Raw genomic sequence first — 26773 nt, forward strand, 5'->3', positions numbered from 1 at the left:
TTCGTTTGGTTTCCTCCACTGTATTGTCTTTCCTCACTCTTTCCCTTCAGGCCACACATGGCATGCCCCTCACCATCCTTCTCTTTAGTTGTACCAGGTCAACTATTCAACTGCAGTGACTGTTGAGCAATCAGAGGCTGTCATTTCTATTGCCTTCCCAGAAAGAGGCCATGACTGTTTCAAGTAGCAAGAGCTCAGAAGTGGGAGGGGCCCGAAGCTTATGCAGGGAGAGTGGCACTGGCCCTGCCCAAACTGGTGGGTCTGGTGCATATGATGAGGCAGATGATGGAACAGTCAACCCTGGAATGGCTCCTCTTCTGGGGAGTAAGGAGTCACTGGAAGGTCAGTTTTAGAAGGAACTCTACACTGTAGCAGGGTTCCAGTGGAATAAAATTTCTGCATCCAAAGGGACTTAGAGGTAGAAACCTCACATCTGAAAGGAGCCAGTTCTTGTTCTGTTCTCAGATTTGATCTTCAGTGCTTCACCCGAGACAGATCTGTTCCACGGAGCCCCCTTGTGGAGAGTCACTATATACAGCTTAATGTTAAAGGCTCTGAGAAGTCCTGCAGCGAGGAAGCCTATTTCTATTCATTCTGCCTTCCCTAATTTTGTTAAACCAAATAACCCCCTTTGTCCACTCTTTTACCATGTACTTCCTAGAATGCTCATGTTCTACAAACTATTCTTTGGGAAACATTGTTCTAAGAGTTTGATAATCCTGAAAGCTTTCCTGCTTTAAAAAAAAAAAATCTTGTTCCTCTGTGATTAATAATAACAAGCTATAAAATGTTAGAAAGGCTTATTTTTTCTTTCTTTAGAAACAGCAAGAAAAAATGATATATTAATTAGTGTCTGCTAATTGCTATAGCAAATAATTTCCTACATCTCAGTGATCTTAAACTATAAAGGTTGATTTCCCCACCATGCCACCATCTAGTGCAGTTAGTAGGGAGCTCTGTTCCACACAGTCATTGAGGGGTCTCTACTCCTCTCACTCTGTGGCTATGCCATCTTTAGAATGGGACTTTGAAGCTTCTGTGGTATGATCCAGCCGTAGATGAGGAAAGAGAGAAAAAAAGGAGAAAACACACGCTCTTGGCTCCCTGGGCCTAGAAGTGACCTGGCCGATTCTCTCACATTTCGCGGGTGAAATGCAGTCCTGCACTGGACCTGGGTGCCTGTGTGCCAGAAAATAGAAAAGGTGGCTTTGCTGTGTGCCTAGCAAAGTGAAGCAGGTATGGTGAACATCTAATTCGCCTCTGCCACTGTGAGAGAGGAAAATAGTGAGGTCAGTTGTCTGAATCCTACTCTGATGCCAGGCTTGGTGGGAGAGCAGAGGGAGGAGACCAAGGAGATGGAAAGGTGGATACTACCGAGAAAGTCTTGAGGGAGGCGGGCAGAGTTTTGGAGCGTGCAGCAAAGAGAAAGGGATACCCAGGAGTTAGTTGAGGAGATAAAGAGCCAAAGAATTCCCGATCTCCGTGAATAGAAAATGCCAGCTTTAGGCTCTGAGAAGAGCTTGAATACTGTTAAAGGAACACGGGGGAGAAAGGAAGAAAGGATATGCAGGCACAAATTCCAGGAAGGATGGAAGGGTAGCAGCTCTCCATAGGTTGTTTCCATACTGGCGAACTGTTCTTATTGTATTTGTAGTATAGCTAAAGAATAAATATTTCTTTGGGGGAAAACATTTCTTTTTAAGTAGGCACAAAAATGGAATGATTTTTATTTTCTTCTATTAGTTTTACTCTTGTGAGGTGTTTTTTTTCCCCACCAGCCCGGTACCTCTCAACCTGTGTGCCAACAATGGGTCTTTTCTACCTTGGGAAATGGGACAGGGTAGGTATAGGACCCCCTCAGCAATGTCCTCTGCCTCTGAGCATCTTCTCCATTTACCTCAGTAATCATACCAACATCATCATTTTCAATGTTCACCATGAGGTGAAAAATTCTTGGAAGTACCACATTGGCTCAGTATCAGTGACTGCTAAGGCATTGGGCGGCACCAACCATAATGAGCCACAATCAACTCATAGATTACCATATTTTATTTATTTACACCCAGCATTGCATAAATGCCTGCCAAACAAGATGCAATCCAATTTAAAATATGAAAAAAATATGACAAAGGGAAATAAGGGTTGGAAAGATAAGAAGGAGCCAAGAGTGAGGTCTGTACACAAATAGGCATGTGGGATAAACTGGCTGGAGGTTGGGAGGAAACACTCTGAGCTTTCTAGCTGTTGATTAAAAAAAAAAAAAGACAACACAGTCAATTGCACATTGCATGTTATCAATAAGATAAAAATAAATTGGATATTCATAAGAAGCACAGCTATTCCTAGTACTAAAGTCCTAAGAAAGGGCATTATTTTTCATAATGACCCAAACCCTTCACAACATTCTTGCAGTGAATCCAAACACATGTGTTGTGGGACTTTCCTTCACAGTGTTGGCCAATGTACGTTCAGGGCAATACTCCAAAGTTCAGGCTGGGAGAAGCAGTTTGGGAAGGTAGAGCCAGGAAGGTGTCTGTGTGAGAAGTTCGACATCACTGGGAACCTACAAAAGGCAAATGCAGCACCGCTTCCCAGCGATCACACTGACAAAGGCCATAAAGAATAATTCCAAAGAATGGGAATGCCTCATGCCCAGAAGGGTGTGTAGAAACCGGCACTTTTTACGTTACTGAATTGCTACAACCTTCCTGCATGGCCATTAGGCAATACATACACACATACACAAAAACACATTAAGATGTGCAGTCTTGAGGAAGACTCTTTCTAGGAAGTTCACTGAAGGAAACAATCATGGGTGTGTCCAAAGATGTGGCTACGAGGATGTTGGTTGCTGTACTATGTCTGATACCTAAAAATGGCAAGATAGGAATCACACAAACTATAGTTCACCCATGAAATGGGATAGGCATTAAAAAGCATACTGAAGGGGCGCCTGGGTGGCGCAGTCGGTTAAGCGTCCGACTTCAGCTCAGGTCACGATCTCATGGTCGTGAGTTCGAGCCCCGCGTCAGGCTCTGGGCTGATGGCTTGGAGCCTGGAGCCTGTTTCCGATTCTGTGTCTCCCTCTCTCTCTCTGCCCCTCCCCCGTTCATGCTCTGTCTCTCTCTGTCCCAAAAATAAATAAATGTTGAAAAAAAAATTAAAAAAAAAAAAAAGCATACTGAAGAGGGGTGCCTGGGCGGCTCAGTCAGTTAAGCGACCGACTTCAGCTCAGGTCATGATCTTGCAGTTTGTGGGTTCGAGCCCCGTGTCGGGCTCTGTGCTGACAACTTGGAGCCTGGAGCCTGCTTTGGATTCTGTGTCTCCATCTCTTTCTGTCACTCCGCTGCTCACACACACTTTCTGGCTCTCTGTCTCTCTCTCTCTCTCTAAAATGTAAATAAACATTAAAAAGTTAAAAAAAAAGCATACTGAAGAAAAAAAATAAAAAATAAGTCATGTTGGATGAGTTTTCCTGATGTGAATATGTATTTGTTATTAAGTAAATGAGATAAGTGTATTACCTTATAGCATGTATAATATAATCTTATTTTCTTAAAAGAGAAGAAGATGCGCACACACACACACACACACACACACACACACACACACCCTGCTCCTACACGTGGAAAAATTCCCATAAAGTCTGTTGGATACAATGTCAGAAAGAAAAAGTATTGTAGTAACTTATGCGTATGTGTGGAAGGTGTCACAGAACCATCCCCTGGGAGGTGTTAACCTATTATTCTCATAGGCAAGTTTCCTTTCTCTTTCTCATTCTCTTAATCCATGCTTTAAAGGGCCTGACAAGTCACTGGTGGAGCTGGGGAGGGAGCTGGGTTGCAGGAATGGGGAGAAGAGCTCAGGTTCATTTTCAGGGTGGCCGAGAAGGGACTGCAGTTACCTGAGAAGGACATTAGCCTCCTTTGTCCATGGGCAGCTTCTTATGGTGTTTCCTTCCCAATTAGCATTTGTCTTCTCAGACATTAAAAACCCAAATGCAAACAGGGTAAATTGGAAGATGAGGAAGAAGGCAAAGAGGAGCAGGAAGAGGAAATTGAGAAAAAGAAGAGATTCTTTTTAAATTTTTTTTAATGTTTATTTATTTTTGAGACAGAGACAGAGCATGAATGGGGGAGGGGCAGAGAGAGAGGGAGACACAGAATCGGAAGCAGTAGAAAAAGAAGAGATTCTTAAAAAAAAAAAAAAAAAAAAAAGGAAGCTAGAAAGTCACAAGAATATAACTACCACATTGCCATCAAGGCAAGGAAAAAAAATGTAAAGGAAAAGGAATGGGGGTTAGTTAGGAATCCACTTAAAATCTTTGTAAGAAAAGATACATGAAATAAAATGGATAACATTTAAAATAAAAGATAAAAGCCTCAGCTAACAAGATAAAAGGATACAAACATGAAAGCAGAAGAGGTAAAATGTTAAGATAAAAGGCTCAGGGGTGAAAAGCTGAAAATACAAAAGCAGGTGGGGTTGGTGATTACATTCAGGAATTCAGGATTGAAACAACTAGGCTGAAAATACGAAAACTAAGATTTCAGAAGTCCTTTATAGTTGAGTGCTTCAGGGGAATGATAGGTTTCTTGGTGGCTCCCACAAATTTTCTGGTGGCTTCTGTAAGAGCTGGCTCCTGGAACCTCCCACTGTCCAGCAGCAATTGTGACAGGGGTTGGTTTCCTGCTTGTGGGTTTCTTTCTTATCTGTGCTTCGAAAGATTCTGTAACCAATTCCAATGTTGGGGGGGGGGAGAGGAGGGGTTCCCCACACACCCAAGCACAGAGCTTCCGGACCCCAGCTGGGTGTCCTACTATTCAACTCAGTTCTGACCTTACCTACTCGGACACAGCATCAGATCCCACAGATTAAGCGGCTCAGCCCTGCCAGACCCCGCTCTGTGCACCCTCAACACTTCAATTTTTTTAATGTTTATTTATTTTTTGAGACAGAAACAGAACATGAGTTGGGGTAGGGGCAGAGCGAGAGGGAGACACAGAATCTGAAGCAGGCTCCAGGCTCTGAGCTGTCAGCACAGAGCTGATGCAAGGCTCGAACCCACCAACCGTGAGATCATGACCTGAACCGAAGTCGGAGCTTAACCCACTGAACCACCCAGGCACCCCTCACCCTCAACACTTCAGGTGCCAATCTCAAATCCAGGTTGTTACCTGTGCTCCAGACCAACCAGCTGTAGATCGGAGGTTCTAACAATCCCCTCCTTCAGTTCAATTAATTTGCTACAGTGGTTCACAGACCTCAGAGAAACATTTTACTCACTAGGTTACTGGTTTATTATAAAAAGAGAGAACTCCGGAGGAGTCAGATGGAAGACTTACATTGGGCAAAGTGTGGGGAAAGGGCACAGAGCTTCCATGTCCTCTCCTGATGCCCCACTATCCCCATATCTCTATACTTTCACCATAGAGAACCTCCCTGCACCGGCTCCTTGTGGGTTTTTTATAAGGGCTTCATTACATATGCATGGTTGATTAAGTCACTGGCCATTGGCTGTGGATTCAACCTGCAGCCCATCCTCTCTACCTGGAAGTAAGTGGGGTGGGAATGAAAGTTCCAACCCTCTAATCTCCTGCTTGGCTCTCCTGCCAACCAGCCCCATCTTAAGGAGAGGCCCCCAAATCACCTCATTTACATAACATTAGCCACCTTTATCGCTCCCAGCACTTAGGAAATTCCAATAGTTTTAGGAGCTCTGAGTCAGAAATGGGGATGAATATCAGATATATAGTTCTTATTATAAGTCGCAGCATCACATCCTCCATCGTTGTCATTTGGTTTGAATTGAAGAACCCAAAGTGCCCTTGCAGGCTCTTCATAGCTCACAGCTTTCAGAGCACACGCAGGCTCCTCACGTTATCCTGCCAGACCCAGCAGGGTCGGCACGGGGCCTAAGTCTTCTGGCCTGAAAGTTGAACCACACAGAGCAGCCTGATCGGCGTGCACCAGGCCCTCACGCCTATTTGCTGCTATACGTTCCAATCCCTTCACCTGTAATGCCATCCCTCCCTTCTGTAGCCTGGCTATGTTTTACCTGTCTTATAAAACAGCTCGACTCATTTCTCCTGAGAAGCCTTTTCTGAATCTCATCACCATGTGTCTTCTCACCCCCAGTTTGGTTTGGTTTTCAATTACACTGCAGAATAATTGTTGATTTCCGTGTCTGCTTCCCCAGGAGATCAAAGGTCGGAGACACTGACTGCTAATGGAAGAACTGCTACTTGAAAAGCACTATCCGTCCATTTTCTCATCAGATCCTCAACAACTCTACAAGGTAGGCCCTGATAGCCACATTTTACAGATTAAGAAACCAAAACTTATTTATTTATTTCTTTGGCATAGCTTCATTGACCTCCTACTTTGTGCCGGTTTAAAGGGGTTAAATAACTCACCCAAGGTCACTCATTTACAAAGTTGCAAAGCCTTTTGTTGAACTCAGCTCATCAACTTCCAAGCCTGTGCTCTCACTACTGTGCTTTCTTCTCAGCATAGATGAGGTGCTCAACGAATGTTTGTCAAAAAAAAAAAACAAAAACGAATGAACGAATGATTGTAAGCTCCCCAGGCAACATGCAAATGAGAGTAAAGGCTTTGAGGGTCCATCCCCACCTTGTCTGATTCACCTCCTCTAACAATTGGCTATGATACCACTCTTTGGAGGCACTTTGTCTGCATGTTTTGATACATAATGCTTTAAAATGCAGTGCTGCTGGGCATGTGTGTTAGAAAGATATCAAAGGTAAACACATAGGTTGCAATGAAGCTTTCTTGGGAATCTTCCTTTGAGAAGGCAAACAAGACATAGGCTCTAGACTTCTCAAGTCTTTGAGATTTCTAGGGTTCATTTTTATGGTGTGGGAGTGGAATGTATGGTTTAAGTAAACACAATTAAATCCAAATTACCCGTGGCCAAGCGGCTACTTGCTGTCTTTCAGTGTGGGGAGAAGGAGGGCTTTTTAGGGCTAGGAGATATCTGTTAAAAAGCTATGAAATCGCTTTGTTCCTTTTCCTTTTCGTAAATGTGCATCTGAAACCCGCCAAATTCCTGAGGAGGCTGCCATTTTATTTGTTTATTTTTTGATTTGTTAGTGTCATAGAGCATGAAATCATATTTAAAAGGCATCTTTCTTAAGAAAGATGCCCAGGATTGTATTCTCAGAGTCCAAATCCAGAAACCAAACACAGCTTTTGCCTCTTTGGGGCATCTCTGTGCTCTTTAGAATATGCTGGTGTTTTTTTTTTTTTTTTCTGCTAAAGATTCTTCAGACACAGAGTGCAGGCAATTTGTTGTGACTCATCGTGAGTTGATTTATGTGGAGACTGTTTTAAACATAGTGTATCCCTTGGTACACAGTGTATGTGCCAGTGTGTTGTCTCCATATGGTTGGTGTGAGCCATTTGAATAAAGTACCAGATGGAAATCATCGTTCAGGTTATTCCTTTCCCATCACCTAAATGCAAACAGTAAAATGGGAAGTCATTTTCCATAGCTTCCAAAATACTACTACTACTAATAATAATGGTCTTAAAAATTCTGACAGATATCTTCAGATGGTATGGTATATAATGACCGTAACTGGTATAATGGGACTCTTACAGATGGCAGCCGAGTCAGATCAAACTCTTCATTAGTCCTTCTGAAAACTGTCATATACTTTCTCTTCTTTATGGTTCAAAACACAAAAGGCCCTTTGTGCCTTTAGAAACTTAGCTGCAATTTCAACTAAAAAGAGAAGCACATTAGCTGCTATTATGCATGAGCCATATCATCAGCATAAAAATGAATTTGTAATATTTTGCCACATGTGATGTATTATTGCTGGGCTATGTAAACAATACCGGGTCTGAAATCGAGCCTTGGGGACTCCCTTTACAACTGACAAATTGAGAAACAAGGCCATCAACTCTCACACATTGCATCCGGTGAGTAAATAACTCAGCCAAGATCCATTTCCAGCCCAGTCTGAGATAATCTCTGTCCTGTAATAATAAATCATAGTCAAGGGCGTCGGACGCCCCAGGCAGATCTATAAACCTGTAAACACTGCTATGCTACACAACTGATCTCTTGCAAAAACTCAAGCCAAACCATTCATGGGTTCAATCTTAGCATTGGTCATAATTACATTCACAGCTCCTGTCTGCCCCTTCAGACACAGCAGGGTTGCTCTTTAGAAATAGATCAAGGTAGTAGCCTTCTCTCTTTGTTGATTCTTTGGTTTTCCCCTCTACGCTTGTGAGTTCAGTGAGAGCTGGTATCTGCTCGGAGAATCAGGTCATGCAGACCCTGGACAAGCTCTATTTATTCCAGAGGAAGGAAGCAGAGGAAGATTGCATGGTGAAGTTGGATTGCTGAGGCAAATGATTCTCTGTCACAGGACCTGGAACAAAGGTTTGGGCCAGAAATGGCCTAGGGAATGGTGGGTCTGCTCAGTTCTGTCCCCTAATTGCTTTTCTTCCCTTTGCTTTCATGGCATATGTATGTGATTTCATAGGTTTAACCATCTGTTTAGTGCCTACATTGGGCACAACAGGACTGTTAATACTGGGTCGTATAGGGTCAAAGCTGATCCATAAAACTTAATGTTTGGCATTTCTCAGTCTGTATTTAGTTTCTTAACATACCCTTAAATTCACAAGAGTTTATGTATTGTTCCTTTCATACCTTTACTTATCAGCTGACTCTAATACACTCATGAGCTGAAGAGCCAAAGAGAATTTGGAGTTCTGGGGGAGGTGCCCAACTGCTTTTGTCATTAATACAGGAATTAGCATTTGTTAGACACATACAAAATTCCAGGCACTGTGCTGCTGGGCTTAAAATGTTCTCTCACTTAATCCCTACAGTATTCCTGTTGGTGGATGACACAATCCTTGTTTAAGAGAGAAAAAAGCCAGGACCCAGAGAGGCAAAGTAACTTGCCCAAGCACACACAGCTTGCTGAGTGAGAGAGTGGGGATTTGACACCAGTTTAATGTGATGGTGGGCCCATGATCCTGGGCCGTACTGCTTCCCAAGAGCGCTATCTTAAGTTTACGTGACCTCTTCATCTTTAGGCTGGGTAGGCAAGTAGAATTTCTGCTAACTTCAGTCAGTTAGTAGTAAGTGTCTGGAATGCTGCTTTGAGAGAGATCCTTGTTGGGATCTGTGGTCACTTAACAGTGTCTGCCGTGTGTGCTTGGGGGAGAACGAGCATCCCCTGGCCTTCTCCTCAGGTTGCCAGGAGACACAGCCCACCTCCTGGCAGAATTGTGCCTGTGTGAAATTTGTATTGGGTGGTAATGTGTATCAACAAGTAGCCTGATGCTTAGAAGTTGGTAGCATTGTATGGTTCACAACCGGTCGGGAAGAAACTTTGGCAAAAAGAACACTTTGCCCTCACCACTCTGGACAAACTATCAAGTTGTAGTCAATCAGCACTTCAGGGGCTCATTCTGGGAGGAAGAACACACCTGAAGGGACCCTGGAAATACCTAGGGTATCACACCCCAGAAGCATTCTATTTAGAGAACCACTACTTTCCTTTTTAAAAAAAGTTTATGTATTTTGAGGGGGGGGGGAGGGAGAGAGAGAGAGAAAGAATGAATCCCAAGTAGGCTCTGTGCTCTCAGCATCCCAACATGGGGCTCAAACACATGAGCTGTGGGATCATGACCTGAGCTGACATCAAGAGTCAGACACTTAACTGTCTGAGCCACCCCGGAACCCCTACTGTATTTTCTTTTTATACTCATGCTAGCTTTCTACCCCACTTCTTCAACCCTCCTCAGAACCAACTCACCACCCAATGGTCCAGTGAACAGACATCTGTACCAGGTACCCTTTTAAAATAATTTTTTTTCCCTTATAGGTAATGCTTCGGTCTAGCAAACAAAACTAAATTAGTAATAAAATTTATTTTTGGATGTTTTATTAATCAAAGACTGTTTATCAGAGCTTCTGCTCAGAATACAACTACTACCAGTTGAGTAGAACTTTAGATAGTTTGTCTACACAGTCTTACCAAGGATCAACATGCAGCTTCCACCGGACTTTTTGAAGTGTTGGAAATTGTTCATTGATACTCATTACTGCCTCTGAAGACTTCTGAGAAGGGACATCTTTAAACCCAGTTTGAGAACCAAATCATTAATTCCTGGGTGCCTCCCTGCAAGTAGTTAATACCTGCTTCTCTTTCTTGGCCAAGTTTGGTTGTAAATTCTAGCTCCTTGCGTAGGATTAAACTCTCTATTTCAGATGCATATGTGCATGTGAATACTATCTTTAATTCTTTTTTTTTAATGTTCACTTATTTTTGAGAGTGGGGGAGGGGCAGAGAGAGAGGGAGACACAGAATCCGAAGCAGACTCCAGGCTCCGATCTGTCAGCACAGAGCCTGACACGGGGCTCAAATCCACAAGCTGTGAGATCATGACCTGAGCCAAAGTCAGACGCTCAACAGACTGAGCTGCCCAGGCGCCCCTAACATCTTTAATTCTAAGCTCTTAGGACTCACTGGGAAAATCAGGACACATTTAGTTTACATTAAATCACCAAAGGACTTGATTGATGAGTTGCTAACAGTGAAAGAGACTAGAACCCAGGATATTAGGGATCATTCACAATTTTAACAATTAGACCACACTTCCTCCAAGATATAATTTTTAAGACTTTTAAACAAAAATAAACAGGTTTTCTGGCTGCAAGATTTCATCATTTATTTCATTCTCAGTTTGCCTGGAACCCAGCCGTCCAGATGTGTCTGGGAGAGGAAAAGATGGTAAGACCAAATGTTGCTCAAAACCTCGGAGACAAGTTTAGTTCCAGCATGAGCTGTAGTTTTGCTAGATTGGGAATCAATACAGGCCACGTTCCTCACTTCCTCTACATTACTTCTCACTGCTTTGTGAGTGCTGTGACTCAAGAGCCAATGGTGCCAATGCGTTAGACATTGACATTTGTGAATCCAGTTACAAAGCTTGCTTATTATTTGGTTTCTTTCACTGACAGGGGGACTAAGCTTAAAAGAGGTGAAAGTTTTATGGCAAAAGTGATTCCCAGCCAGTCTTTGCTAAGATTAGAAGCTAATCCTAATTAGAGTCACTTCATCATATCCACCAACTCCATCCTTGACGAAGCATCTTCCTTAATGAATTGTCCCAAATGGTTTCAGGTGGACTCATACTGGAGCACCTGGGAGACATGATTTTGTTTTATTTTCTCTGAAAATAAAGGAGCTACAAGGGACTAAAGTGTGAACTTTACCAAGAAAATTAAAGAAGACCTCCAAAACTTATAATTTGCCATTTGATCAGGGCCATGGGATTACCAATCTAATAAGAATCTTTCTTATTAGGGATTCTTGCAGGAAACCACTGAGAAGAGTCCAGGGCAAGAAATTTTAGAGCCTGGTTCATTGTATTCTCAGTGTCTAGATTTTAGAGAATTCAGGAGGACAGCAAAGTACAACTATGTCTGAAAAACCACCCAAGAAGTCCAGAGATTGTTGATGGCTCAGTCCATGCAGACCCAGAATAAATAATGGGCAGATTTCAGAGCCATTACATTTATGATCAACTGGGATTCTGAAAATGAAGAGTGTGTGAATCAGTGACATCTGGTAACCTTCAAAAAGGAAAGGAGGACCTCAGCTTCCCGGAATGGTGCCAAATATGGCCAAGATGTAGATAGGTGTCTGCCAGCTGCCATTCAGGCATTATCATGCAGGCATTATCCAGACTGAGAGCCCCATCCTGGTGCAGAAATTAGGAACACCAAACTAGAGCTTTGTGACTTTCTTTCCCAGGCCTGGAGATAAAGATGTTTGGAGGAGACCATAAATCCGTGACCCTGGCTTCAGCCCAGCACCTCTCACCTCCCTAAATCAGGTCTCAGAGCAACTCGAACATAGTGCAGAGGAAGATAATTCTTCTGATTGTGGAAAATATTAGCCAAGGAAATAGATGACAAAGATTGGCTGTAAAATCTCTCTAAGAATTAGGAAAATAATTATTTAGACCAGTCCTCTGTCTGCCTAATAATATATAAGCATAATTATCCCTATAAGCCTCAGTTTCTTCATCTATAAAATGGGGACTATAATAATATCTACCTCAAGTGGTGACTGTGAAGATAAAATGAATAGTGTGTGTAACGCCATGTTACTGTAAGTGATCCCTTAGTGACCTTATGGGAAGAGGTCTTTTCTTCCTGTCTTTGAAGTGAGACATTCTAGCTAGTCATTATTGAGTTCAAGAAGACTCTCTTGTTCTGTCACTCTGCACGTGCACACACACACACACACACACACACACACACACACACACACACATGCACGTACACCTAGGGGTGTTAAAGAAAGTGTTTCTTTAAAGCTGTATTGTGCTTAATCTTTTACGGCTTGGCAGAAAGCTATAGCCTCCCTGCTTGGACAGTTCTGAGGTTCAGAATGATCTTGAAAAGACTGAATGGTAGAGAATGAAATACTGAACCAGTTCTCCTTGTACTGCAATGTATCATTTCTTGTGCTCATTGTTAAGAGACAATGTTCTCAGTTTTATCATGCATGCTTGCCCTGAGCCTGGTCAAATGTGATGACGTTACAAGGATCATAGTTCTTAACGTTATGGTAACTTTTAAGCACTGTGCTAAGTGTTGCACACACATGAGCTCATATACCTTTTTGTAAAGACTCTAAGGTGGCCACTATTTGTCTCCTCATTTGAATAAGGAAATTGAGCTTCAGAGAGCTAAGTCATTTGGCCAAGCTCGCAGAACCAAGATGCATAGACCTAGGATTTGAACTCAGGTCTGTGAGAATCAGACCCCAAAGCTCTTAACCACTCCCTTTTCTTCACTGCTTCTCATGTGGCCATGCTGGTATGATTGGAGCAGCAGCTCTCTGATACTGACTTGTCTCCAAGTTTCAGAAGGGGGACTTGAGGAAATGGGCTGTCATATGACCTGTCAAAAGAGTTGCCTGTTCCTGTCCTTTTCCTGAAGAGAGGTGTTTTGTTGTACCAAGCTCAGCAGGGTGAAGACCCTTCTCTTTGACCTTGGCTTGCCTTCTTTCTATTTCATGACTCTAGCTGTCCCTTACTTTGTAATTTAAGAGATACCATCTAAAGTTCCTAGCATCTATCCCTCTGCCTCTTAGTAGTCAAATCAAAGGAGCCGAGATCAGATTTTCACTGTGAATTGAAAATTTGTTGAACATCTTATGTATAATAACTCTGCAATCTTGCTTACTCCATCCCTGTGATGAGGCATTATAATCACCATTCTGCAAGTGAGGAATCCAAGCTCAGACAGGTTACTAGATACATCTGAGGTCAGATATCCAGTTGGTAGACAAACTAGCATATAGATCTTAATTCTAATGGAATACAATGCTCTTGCTTTTTGCTTATGCTGCCTCTGAACACTCTAAGGCAGTGGTCCTCAACTAGTGGCAATTTGGCCCTGCAAGGGACATTTGGCAATGTCTGGAGACATTTTTGGTTGTCACAACTGGAGGCAGCTATAGTTAACTACTGGGTAGAAACCAGAGATGCTGCTAAGCATCCTACAATGCACAGGACAGCTTTCATGATGAAGAATTATCAGACTCAAATGTTAATAGTGTCAAGGTTGAGAGACCCTGACCTGAGGCTATACAGGAGAAATTGTGTGATGTAGCTGGAGAAAGAATGAGTTTATAAACACTAGACCATCCATGGAGAGCTCATCTCAACTTTTTAGGGGAGGTCTAATTACCTCTATTCACACACAGGGAAACTGAGGTTCAGAAAAGTTAAGCAACTTGCCTGAGATCACACAGTTAGCAGTTATTGGAGCTGGAATTCAAATGAAGGCCTTCTGATCAAATCCAGGGCTTTTCTCCTTTATCATAATTATACTTCCCTGGATTCTTACTTTTCTCCTTAAACTTAGACTTTTAAGTCTCCCTAAGCATGATGGCTGGGTCAGTGGTTCTCGGACCATAACATGCCACAGATTCACATGGGGGCTTGTGAAAACACAGATTGTGCAGCCCCACCACAGAGTTTCTGATTCAGTGGGGCCCTCATAGGACCTGAGGATTTGTATTTCCAACAAGCTCCTGGATGCTGCTGCTGCTGCTACTGGTCGGGGGCCACGCTCTGAAAGCCACTGTTAGGTCTGAAGTATGTTTTCCTTTCTTCTTCCCTTTGGAGTCTTCTCCTGCCTCCTCCTCACCTCTCGCTCCCCCAACTTTCCAAGGACACAGGAGTGCTGAATGTGTAGCCTGGCTCCCACAGACAAGCTGAGGCTGACAGGTCAGTGAAATATTAGTGGAGCATGTGAAGCCTACAGCTTTACGCACGCTCACTGCAGAGCTCAGCGAGATTACATGTGTTACTGGTCCAAGTGTTCCTTACAGTCTCCTGGGAGTGAATTAAAATCCTTTGCTGGTGACATAGGCGGGTAAACTGGTTCTGGGTCAAGTCTAATCTGGGTCAGAGAGCACAAGCTGATCTGTCATCTGAAACACTGAAACGTCTTCCTGGTGCCTCCTGGGGAACCATGGCTGCCCTCTTTGTACAGAGGCAAGGGGGTGGAGGTGCAGGTGGAGACCTATCCCCTGTCCTTTTGTCTGGCAGCTGCTCTCCTCACAGGGTGGCTGTTTCAGACAGCAGTAGGTGGTCTGCTTAAGAGGCTGGGAAGCCAGGCTTCCCACAGCCCTAGGGGCTCCCCCAATTTATTACCCCTGAATGCTTGGAACATCTGAGGAGCCAGAGGTCCAGGAATTTGTGATGAAGGTATAATCAAGACATATGCTGTGCTCAAACTAGCACTAAGTAGGCCAAGGAGTGGAGATAGAAACTAGTATTTACTGAGCCTGGTTATGTGCCAGGCATCGTGCTTGATGCTTTACAACAATCTCACTTAATCCTCATAACAGTTTTACACATTAGGTGCTCTTACTTGCATGAAGAAACCAGGACTTTGAGAAGCCAACTGGCTTACTCATGTCCATAAGCCTTGTAAGTGGAGTCGGGATTTGAACCCAGGGTAATCTGACTTCAACAGCCATTATCTTTCCATTTAATGAAATAGACAGAGAGAAGGGGGGGGGGGAGAGGGAGAGAAGGGAGAGAGGATGCTTGAAAATTTGAGGTTCAGAGGAGGTGAGGATGCCTTATGTCTGATGACCTACTTGGCCATTCTTAGGTCACTTTTGACTTTAGCCAACTTTTGTCGAGTAATTTTGGAAAAGAACTCCTTTTGCTTAGTGCATAGAAATTTAGAATGAGGGGGAAATAATGTGTTAGTATGTACTGTGAGGGGTTTGTTTCCATAGTTAGGTAAGTGACATGTGGAATGAAGATTTGCCTCAGAGCTTTGCAGGAGGCACAGTAAATTCCAATAATTTTAATGGAGTTTTAGAAGAGGGATAATATAAAATATTAGAGGGATAATATAAAATATTAGACTTGGTCAGGGTAGAAATGCAATTTGTTCTCCTCTAAACCAAAGTTTACCATCTTATCTTAGAAATAGACAGAATTCCACTGTTTTTTTTTTCTTTCTTATGGACAGGAAAAATAAATCAACTTGCTCCCTATAGTTTCCCTGACTTATGAGAATAAATTCAAAATAGACCTTTGTAATTTTATCCTAGCCCAGAAAAAGACAAAAGAAACACGAGCCCAAGAAATCGCCAACCCACTCTCTGTGGTCCCCAATGCCTGGGTCTTAATTTCAAGTAGGGAAGGCACTTGAATCAGTACGACATTTTTGACGTTCACTCATCTGGAGCAAATTGTGACATCCATGGGGTGGGAGGAATCAAACATTTAAACCAGTGCTGTGGATAATTGGCCTTGAGCCTCCTAATCCTATAATATGCTCAGTGGTGTCGGCAACAGGCCTGACTTCCAGCACTGCCCAATTGAAATGAGACCCAAGTCACAACATAAGTAATCATACCTTTCATTACTTAATGCCTTTCACAATCTTGCAAAGCATTTTCAGTCACATTATCTCGTATAATCCTCCGAACAACTCTATGAAGGAGATATTTTCATCTTCAATTTATGGATAGGGACACCAAGTCTTAAAAAGATCACACAGTAAGGGGCAAAGTCTCAACTCAAATCCAAACTCTTAAGTCTTATCTGAGCGCTTGTTCACTCTTTCTATCTGCCTCTTTGTTTTGTAAGTTTGACTTCATTCTTTTCATTTAGAGATTCGATGTAGTTTAAAATAGCTTTTCTCTGATATAAAATAAATCTGTGTTCTCATTGAAAATATAGAAAAAAATCAATGAAGGAATTCTATTCAACTTAATTAACACAACTACTGTCAACATTCTGGTGTATTTTTTTTCTATGCATATTGAATTAGTATCTCTTTATTTGTATTAAATTCAGCTTGTAAATACATCTTTCAAGAGCCTCTAGCACCATTTCTAGAACCTTAAAGTTGCTCTGAAAAGATCTGGAATGGCTCGAGGGATGGAAGAATGACTGCATGCATTCAGACATGTGTGGGACGCATAAGAATGAAAAGAAGTTGCCCCTGCATTTGAAATGTTTGCCATGTAAATATGACAAGACTGGACGTTTGCTCATGCAGCAAGTTTTTGGAACTAACAAAAACATAAGGAAGCACCTAAGCCCAAAGTTAATAATGTGCTCTGAGTGTTATATGTAAGTGTTGAGAATGGGATTGAGCAGCATGAATCAGGACAAGTCCAGAGGAGAGTCCCCGAGGGACATAGTCTTTAGTTAAATCTTGAGAGAAATAATATTTGTGGTTGGCAGAAAGGTGTGTGGCCGTCCAGTCTTTTCTAAAATGATGGCCCACAGAAGAGTAACTGTCCCACTATTACCTGAAAATAGGAATTCCTTGTATTCTGACAATTGTCCTTTGGTGTTCGCGCTCCTTTAGTGAGAGCATAGTACATTTGTGGGCCAAGGAAACCTATTGTTTTAATCTATTTATTGAAAATATAACTGTGGCCTGTGTTTCTAAAGAGTGCCTCTTTCTAATCACTTGGGGAAATAAGAAAAGAAGTGGAAATAGCTGCTTTACTATTTAAACTTTGGGAAAAAGAAATAGCACAAGCTGAATAATTTACAGATTAAATATCTGAGTGTTAAGGAAGAGGTCAGCTTTGTTGCTTTTAGAAGGATGATTTACGGGTCTATTTAGCTTTTAAAGTCCTGCTGTGACATTTTGGGAACATGCTTTTCCATTGATAAGTAATACTGTCGTGTGATAGATGAGGGAACAATAGCAGGAGTTTGGCCAAATAGCTGTTCTTAATGTTTGTCTAACAGATAAAGAAGTCAGGTGACATTTTCTATCTGTATGTTGTGCAATACTGCAAAACACTGCTCCAAGATTTAGGATAGAAAATGAGAAATTCCCAGGGCAACTCTGGGTTGGCAGTTTAAAAAGGCCACCCGACATCAGTTGGATTCCTTAAATATCTTTTCCTATGGTCTTCACGATTCAGTGGAAAGTGCACAGACTTTGAAGTCAGATCTTTGTTCAAATCCCAGCTCTACCACTCCTTATATGTGAAAGCCTTTGGAGATGTTACTTAACCTCCATTAGCCACTTCCTTACCTTCTAAATGGGGTTAATAATAAAGCTATGTCACAGGGTTGTTGAAAGAATGAAAGCAGTTACGTGTGTAGAATGGCTTACATAAAACTTGATGTCTAGTGGAGACTTAATACATCCATTCATTCAGCAAACATTTGGCACTATGCTAGAGGCTGTGGAGTAGAAGAATGATTAAGATGAATAGATTCTGCCATCACAGAGCTAACATTTTAGTAGGAAAACAGAAAATAAAAGTAAACAGATAAATATATATATAATCACTACAAATGTGGGCAAATGTTATTAAGACCCCAAGGGCTGAGACTGAGAATATTTGGAGTAAGTATGAAACTACTTCACATAGGGTAGGAGAGGAAATGCCTTTTGAGCATGTAACTTTACGCAGAGAGCTAAAGCATGAAAAAGAGCCAGCCACAAAAAGAGTGGGGTATAAAGCATTTTGAGCAGAATGAATAGCATGTGCAGTAGCCCTGAGGCAGGGAATACCCGGAGTGTTTCAGGAACTGAACAAGACCAATGGCTGTGGGGCACCTGGGTGGCTCAGTTGGTTAAGCACCTGATTCTCGATTTCAGCTCAGGTCATGATCTCATGGTTCATGAATTTGAGCCATGCATTAGGCTCTGCGCTGACAGCATGGAGCCTGCTTGGGATTCTCTCTCTCCCTCTCTAGAGTGGAGAGATGCCCCTCCCCTGCTCATGTTTCTAAATAAATAAATAAATTAATTAATAACTTAAAAAGAGAGAGAGAGAGAGAGAGAGAGAGAGAGAGAGAGAGAGAGAGATCAATGGTTGTGGCCTGCAGAGCAAAGAGGTGAACTGCAAGGGAGGAATGAGGCAGGAGAGGTCAGCAAAGATGGGTCACACGTGACCTTGGGAGACAGTTTGGATTTCATTCTAAGTACATTTTTATCATCAGTTCTGTTCTCTTCCTGTTGTAATTTCCACCATTATTTAGCACCAAGGACCTGCCAGCTGTCATCCAATTTTGCAGGAATTCCAAAGAGTTCATGTGCTCCACAGATTTTGGGAATAAGTACCAGGGTGGTGAGAAAGCATATCCTGCTACTAGTCCAGCATTTGTCACTAACTCATGAAGTGTCAATACAGTGGGCATAGAGTTCCTCCTGTCCTGCTCCATCATTGTATAGATGGGAAGGAATGTCTGCGCCAAGTATGACTTTAAGCTAACTGGGAGAAAGAGATGTAAATGCTAATTTATGGACAGTTTTTTGTTTTCTAGGGAGGGCACTGGTATTTTCTTCTTTAGTTACTTTAGTCTTCACGGGTACCAGTAAGGTAGTCACTTTAGTCAGATTTCCCATATGAGAAAACTGAATAAAATGGGCTAAGAAAGTGCCCCTATGGTATAACTACTTTGGAGAATAATTTGATTTTATTCTGTTAAATTGAACTTTCACATACCCTTACTGCCCCAATTTCAACTTCTTGGTATATTCCCAAAGGAAATTCCTACACATGAGCACCAGGAGACACATATAAGAATGTTCAAAGAAATATTGTTCTTAGTAGCAAAGAACTGGAAATAATCCAAATGCCCGTCCTCAGGGAAATGAATGAATAACTTATGGTATAATCATACAATGGAATATCACACAGCAGTGAAATGGAGTGACCTACAGCCACCTACAACAACATGGATTTCATTCAGTATAATATTAAATGAAAACAAGTCCCAAATGACTTCTTGGAACATTATACTCTTCTTATAAAGTTCAAAACCAAGCAAAATCAAACAATACGTTATTCAGGCATTCATATGTATGTGATCAAACTTTAAAGCAAAGGGATGATAATCATAAAATTCTGGATCCTGGTTACCTCTGGGTGGGAAGGCCAGATATAGGATAATAGGCACACAGATAAATAAAGAAAATATATTCTATGTTCATAAATAGAGTAGTGGGCTCATGAGTATTCATGGCATTGTAACTGACTGACTGAATGAGTAAATGAATGAGTAAAATAAAAGTTCACCTTACATAAACCAAAGGTGACAATGTGTTTGAACTAATATAATGAATAATTCCACTCCATTATTGCAATCCATTAAAAGACAAAAACAAAAAAAGTGACTTTTATGGGTTTGCCATTATGCTGGGATGCATTAAAAACAAATGTAACAAATATTTGACATTTAGTAGAACTCTGAACTTCTCACTTGGGATAGTTTCACTGTGTGTCTACAACCACGACTACCCATATACTCCCAACAATATCACAGTATTTTTGGATATATATTGTTTATTGCATAGATTTGGGGTTTTTAACCATTTCTGATCAAGTTGTAATCAGTAAAAAATTGGGGAGGGGGCGATCACTCCTAATATCTGTGAATTTATTGATAAATGATACACGTCCTCTGTTATTAATAGCTATGTATTTTTTCTCTTTCAAAGGTAAAATGAAATATAAAAATAACTTTGAATAATTAATTTCTTCCCTTACTCCAATGTAGTGTCCTGTGCATCCCACTGTGGAAAGATCTGCAGATCACTAAACCATATTAACAATGACTTTACTTTTGTATTTCAAAGTCTCTCCCATGTCCCCCACCATAAATTTCTTTGTTTGAGGTTCATGCTATTCCTGAGAGGCCCAAGGGGCAGACAGTGTTATTCCCATGGCTCCACCGGGCAGAGTGAGGCCCAGATAATCTCACAGCATTGCTGTGGCCCCTCCCTAAGGGCCCCTGAACCCTTAGGGGCCTAAGGCTCATCCTACTATATTTGGGAGGTTCTAGTTGAATACCAACAACATTTTGTGATTCTTAAAGTTGGACTAGCTTGGCTTCCAATGCCAGCTCCAGTGCTTGGTTGCTGTATGTGCTTGAATGGGTTACTCAATCTCTCTGAATCTCAGCTTTTTCATCTGTAAAATGGAGAGAATTCTATCTGCCTCACTGGGTGGTTTTAAGAAATAAAATAAGATCAGGGCACCTGGGTGGCTCAGTTGGTTGAGCATCCGACTGTGGCTCAGGTCACGATCTCATGGTCCGTGTCTTCGAGCCCCGCGTCGGGCTCTGTGCTGATAGCTCAGAGCCTGGAGCCTGTTTTGGATTCTGTCTCTCTCTGCCCCTCCTCCACTCACATTCTCTCTCTCTCTCTCTCTCTCTCTCTCTCTCTCTCTCTCTCTCTCTCTCAAAAATAAACAAACATTAAGGAGGAAATAAAATGAGATCAAATAGAGTAAAGCCCAATATAGAGGACAAGGCAGTCAATAAATGTTAGTCTTCTTTTCCTTCTTATTCCTGTTTTCCTAGTCCATTATGTTGGCATGTGTGATAAAACAATTTTGGGAAGGCAGGGGAAGAAGCAGTAATGGTAAACAACATATGTAATGTAGTTTTATGTATTTAATTTTAAGTGAAGAAAGTCCCATGAACAGTATTAATCTTGTGTCCAAATCTGCCTCATATTTAGATAGGACTTTGGCCTCTAGGTGGGCAGTGCTATCACAATGGAAGCAAAACAGGCTGAGGCCACTATAGAGCAATACAGTCCACACAGACCTTGTGTCTCTTCTACTTTTTTGGTATCAAACGAGATGCCGCATTGAAATGTTTCAAGTGTCCCCATTATTTAGCTAATGTCTAGCTCTTTAATTTATAATAGTTTTTCTTCCTCATCTCTATCTGAAGGAGAGGAAAAGACTTTTTGTATCTTAAACAACTATACTGGGATGGAAAGAACCCGCTAGCCTGGGCACCAGAGAATCATACAATTCATATGTGGCCTTGTCTGTGAATAAAATTCCTATAAACATAAGATATAATAACACATCTTTACAGAGCTGACCTACGGAATGCCTGCACGTGTTTCTAATTTATGTGGGATTGTTCTCTCAGGAGATTCCATTCTCCCTTAAAAAACACACATGTACAAACACAAAACTTGATTTAAATGAAACAGACACCTTAAGAATCTTAACAAGTAGGGTTGACCTTTGAACATAATTCTACAAAACTGTATTGTGCTCCTCAAGTATTGCCAGGAGGCCTCGGACAGATCAATGCATTACAACCCCCTTCCTGAACTTCCACGGGCAAAGACAGTAGATCCAGAGGGAAACAGATTCCGTGAAACCCACACACAAGTGCGACTTGGCCAAAATCAGATGGCCCTGTTTTTCCCACTGTGCCGGGCTATAATGAGAGCCCTTCTCATTAGCCTTTTCATCATGTGCTACCTCTCAGCTGATAGTAACAAAGCCTTTTAGTATAGAAACCATGGGAAGTCACCTTTCTGTGTTCACAGAACACATATGTGTCATAACATAACACATGCATATGCAGCGACATATTTAGACACGTGGAGCTGTCCATGCGTGCATGTTGTTGATCTGTGGCATCTGCAATGCCACAGATGGGTTTTAGGGAACGAGATAATAGAACAAAATACACTAAATCTACTCTGAGGGCGATTTACTGTTTTGCTGAAGACATGTTGGTATCTTAAAAAGGGTTGGGTCATCTTTTGAACTTCATTCCTCATGGTTTTGCCAAGGGTTCCACAGTGCTGCTTACGAAGGCCACTTGTCCAGAATAGGCCGATCCACAGAGACAGAAGTGGATTAGCTGTTGCCAGGGGCTGGGGGGAGCAGGGAGTGTGGAGTGGCTACTTAATGGGTATGGGGTTTCTTTGGGGGTAATGAAAATGTTCTGGAATTAGAGAGTGGTGATGGTGGCACAATATTGTGAATTTACTAAAAGCCCTTGAATTGTATACTTTAAGATGGTTAAAATGGCAAATTTTATGTTAAGTAGATTTTACCTCAATTAAAAAAAAAAAGAGAGAGAGAGAGAGGGACCATGAACTAAGAGAGTTAAGCCAGGGAACAAATGTCAAATCTCCCAACTGCAAGGGAACTGAGGACCGACGCATCCTGGAGGTAGCTAAGAGGTGCTCCCAGGGCCTGGGGCAGGGCTAGGGAAGAGGATGATTTGATTCCAGCACCAGAAAGAGGCAGGTGAGGAATCTTGGGGTCAGGACTGATGGGAACACGTTGAAGCAGCGTGCACACAGGGGTGTCCAGAAGGTACCCACTCACCTGTCCCTGTCTCACCTGCCCCAGTTTGGTGGTTTTATCTGACACTAGATTATGTTCTGGAGACTAACAGCAGGGAATGCTCCCTAAAATGCCTCGGTCTGATGTCCCAAAGTGCAGCCTCTGCTTTCCTTTGCCTGGGATAGAATCCAGCCTCAAGGGGCCCTAGTTCTGACGCCATGTGGTATCACCCTAGCCTCTGTGCAACAGCCCTGGGGTCGCTCCAGGTAGCCTGGGCCAGCAGGGAAGTGCAGGATGCCAACTCTCCCGGTTTCTGTGCCTAGAACTCTACCCACACATGTTGACATAATGTGTGTTTCTCCCTGACAAGCAAATCCAGTGTCATTTCTGAGTTCAGTTCAAGAGGAACCCAATTTATTTCTAAGGTAAATGAAATTATGCTTTTTATTTCGGTAATGAGACAGTTGAGGCTGAGTGATGAATTTTTTTTATCAGCTCTCTTACAAAACATTAATGTCCACCCTGAATTTGGAAGTGTCATGTAAAAAGTTTTTTTTATTTTGCTCGTATAGCAGGACTGAGACGGTCTCCTCTGGCATAAACTCTTTTGTCTTGAAAAATACCAGTAATGAATGCTATGAATTTCTGTGTTGGAAAATTTGAATCACCCTGGGATCCACATGAGTTCCTTGATGAAAATGTGAAATTAATTTTGTACTAAATAAAACTTGAAAATGGTTTCAATTACAGGGGGAAAAAACGTGAAATGAAGACAGTAATTCCACTGTATCGTATTCTCGTTTCATTATTCTGAATTTTTTAAAAAAAGTCATCATTTCTAGATACTATACTGTTTCATAAAGACATGGAGATTGTGAACTTTGGAGGTTGTGGTGATGCTTAGTACAAACCCTAACAAATATGTACGGAGGGCATAACAAATATGTACGGGCAGAAACAAATATATATGGATCATCCTTTATATGCCAAGCTGTGGGCTAGGAAATATCACGTATGTTCTCTCATTTAATACACATGACCATCTGAGATAAACATTGTTATCTCTGTTTGTTTCAGATGGAAAATGAAGGTTCGAAGAGGCCATATAAGATGACAAAAGTGACAGAGGTTGTAACTGGCAGAGTGGGGATTCAAGCTCAGGTGTTGCCCTCCTATTCTCAAGCCTGCTTTTCTTTGCAACCCCTAACCCATCAGTGAGGAAATCCAGACAGCAGCCTCCCCAGCCCCGCGCAGAAGGCCTTTCTCCAGACCTTCCCCCCATCAGCCTGCGCACACTCACTGACACCTTACATTTGCCTGAGTTTCTAATCGCAGTCATCATCCCTGTACTCACAGAACTGACCCTTCTGACAGAGTCCCCCTGAAATGTCAGGAACTATGGTCTGGGGACAAAAGTGAACACAGCACGGTTCCACTCTCCAGGAGCTTCATCATTTGAGCGATGAAGTCTGCAGTGTTTAACCTCAATGTCTTCACCTTAAAGTGGGGTTCCTGATCCTTGGCCCTAAGGGCTCTTGCATGGGTTAAAGTGGTGCCACGTGTCTTGCACTGGGCCTGGCTTGAAAGAAGAAATCAAAATATATCAGTTCTCTTACTACTACCTCCAGCTTTTGGCAAGAGGCAGAACAGAAACTTCCTTAGAAATGTTAAAAGGTAAGATGGAATCGGAGGTCAGGCAGCATTTGGAGGTTTTCTTCTATTAGTTGCTACCAAAGCTTGGTGTACTCATAAAATCTGAATGTAGTATAGCTTCCAACCATCGGAGAAATTTAAAGACAGCTTTGTGGTGGAATTTTATGGTTTGCAGGATGAGGCCTGAGTGGACATGGCTTCTTCGCCATGCTTTGAATATGATGCCACTTGGGGTCTAGGTCTCTCCCGGTCTGTCAAAGTGGGTCCAAATCAGAGCAGGAAAGGGGAAACATTTTCCTTACTCTAACATTCAACTCCGTTGTTGGTCAAAGGAAACCCTTTCTAAGGAGCCAGTTTTTTTGGAATGAACTGGAAGCTGCCCTGTTCAAGGCAGAACAAAGATCACCATTGCAAGTGGTGAAGGGCCCCTCTCAGAGAACCGACAAGTGAGTAAAAGACAAACAAGCCGAAGGAAGAAAGAGCGAGTGCTGGTGTGTGTGAAGATGAAGAGCTGCTCACACAGGTTGGCCACGGCCCAGTGCAGGACTTTCCCTACGCCAACCACTCACCTATTCTGAGTTTCCTGAACTATGCAGCGCGTGTCCACTCTGTCCTCTCCTGTCCCCCCTAAGGCAAGGAGAAGGAAGGACAAAAGAAATTGAATTTCTAGGGTGTGTTGGGCACTGCGGTCGAGAACTTTCTTGTGACCTTATTTCCTTTGGTCCCCAGAGCTGCTCTAGGAAATACCTGAGATTACTCTTCCCATTTGGCTGGTATGGTAAGGAGACTGAGTTTCTGGTGGATAAGGGTCTTTTATCTTTTAGGTGTGTCTGCTTATATATGTTTATAGAATATGGAGGGCAAGTTGTCCACTTTGAGACATGGGCAGATATTGGAGGAAAGCAAAGTAAAACCTTAGAACATATAAAAGAAATCTAATTTGGCATTGTGGGTGAGGGAAGACCTACTGTTTATGCTAACTACCACTCCCCAAAGAATGTGTCCCTTAATTCAGTCCTTAATTCTCAGTCACTGCTTGTGGGTCATGTAATACAGTCATCTGCCGACACAGCAGGATCATTACTTTGCAGCCTAGAAAATGCTAGGGAGCTGTAGTAATGATCCAAGTCCATTTAGTTTGGCAAATCAACAAGCTCTTCAAGCCCATTGAAAACAAATCCTGACAAAATGCAAGGGACTTGAAAATGATCATTATGATTTGGGAATGGAGGGAGAGGTTTGAGTAGACTCTTTTCATACCAAGTCTCCAGTGTCCTAGATGCAAGTTGCCTTTAGTTTCCTTATCTCAAAAAAATTTTTTTAATGTTTATTTGTGTTTGAGACAGAGAGAGAGACAAAGCATGAGTGGAGTAGGGTCAGAGAAAGAGAGAGAGGGAGACACAGAATCTGAAGCAGGCTCCAGGTTCTCAGCTGTCAGCACAGAGCCCAATGTGGGGCTTGAACTCGTGAACTGCAAAATCATGATCTGAGCTGAAGTCGGATGTTTAACTGACTGAGCCACCCAGGCACCCCTAGCTTCCTTATCTTAAAGACAATCTGAAATATTTTCCTGCCACTCTGGGCTTACTGGAAAAATGGTTTTCAGATTGTGTTCCTTGGAATCCCCGGGTTCCTTGAAGGATCCCCATGGATCCTGTCCTTGGAGAAAGGCTATGGTTAATCTGAAGGGGCTCCCAGCTGTCTCCCCATCACATACATCCTCCCTCCCCTCACCCTCCCTACACTTTAATCAGAACAACTCTGCTTTTATTGGTTCTGTGTATTGGCCTTCCCTCTTTAGTTTAGAAAGCTACATTGCAACTAATAACAATTTTAAAATCAAGGCTTTAGGAATGGTAGCTCTTGGAATCTAAGACAAAAAGCCCTCCTCTGGGGAGATTTACCTTAAGGTTAATGGCTTAGAGAGTTTCACCTGAGGGGGTATGGTCCAGAATTTAGGGAAGCACGTTCACTTTCCAAAATCATGTCAGCTCTCAGAACTGAAAAAGAACAAAACCACTGTGAATACAGAACATATCAGAGAAAGAACAAAATGTGGCAACACCACCAGTGAGATCAGACTCCCTTTAGCCCACAGACTTACTGATTGGAGTTTTCTGATGAGGCAGACAGACTCATGGAAGGCTGCCAGGAAATTCTGGACATCAAATTGCTTTTGCTAAGCCAGCCCAGCGGTATAGTAAAGAGCTAAGGAGTCCCAGGAGAGGGGTGGGAAAGGATTGGTCTCCGTTTCTCTACCCCTGATGTGGGCCTTTTTCGATTAGGAAGTGGAGTGTGAAGGAAGTTATCGGGGGTGAAATCAACTCAGCAAGAAACCTTTTTAGACCAAAGCCCAAGGAAAACTAATAAAACCAGTTGGGCCGCTTCATGCTTATCATATGTTGTGCATGTAGGTCAGCTCGCCTTACAGCAAAGACAGACACCCCCAAAACAAAACACTCAGTTCTACAAAAGGATTTCCAAGCCCCTAA

The 26773-nt window shown here is 42.3% G+C and overlaps 1 long non-coding RNA gene across 1 annotated transcript in view; it reads left to right on the forward strand.

The window, feature by feature from the left end:
• Positions 1–26773, forward strand: part of LOC123383939 — a 182653-nt gene that overhangs the window by 112104 nt on the left and 43776 nt on the right. Inside the window, exon 4 of the long non-coding RNA XR_006594375.1 lies at positions 6200–6298. This is a non-coding gene — a long non-coding RNA (uncharacterized LOC123383939). The remainder of the gene's footprint in view (positions 1–6199; positions 6299–26773) is intronic.

Source organism: Felis catus, chromosome A2 (genome assembly GCF_018350175.1).
Source record: "Felis catus isolate Fca126 chromosome A2, F.catus_Fca126_mat1.0, whole genome shotgun sequence".
Classification (NCBI taxonomy): Eukaryota; Metazoa; Chordata; class Mammalia; order Carnivora; family Felidae; genus Felis; species Felis catus.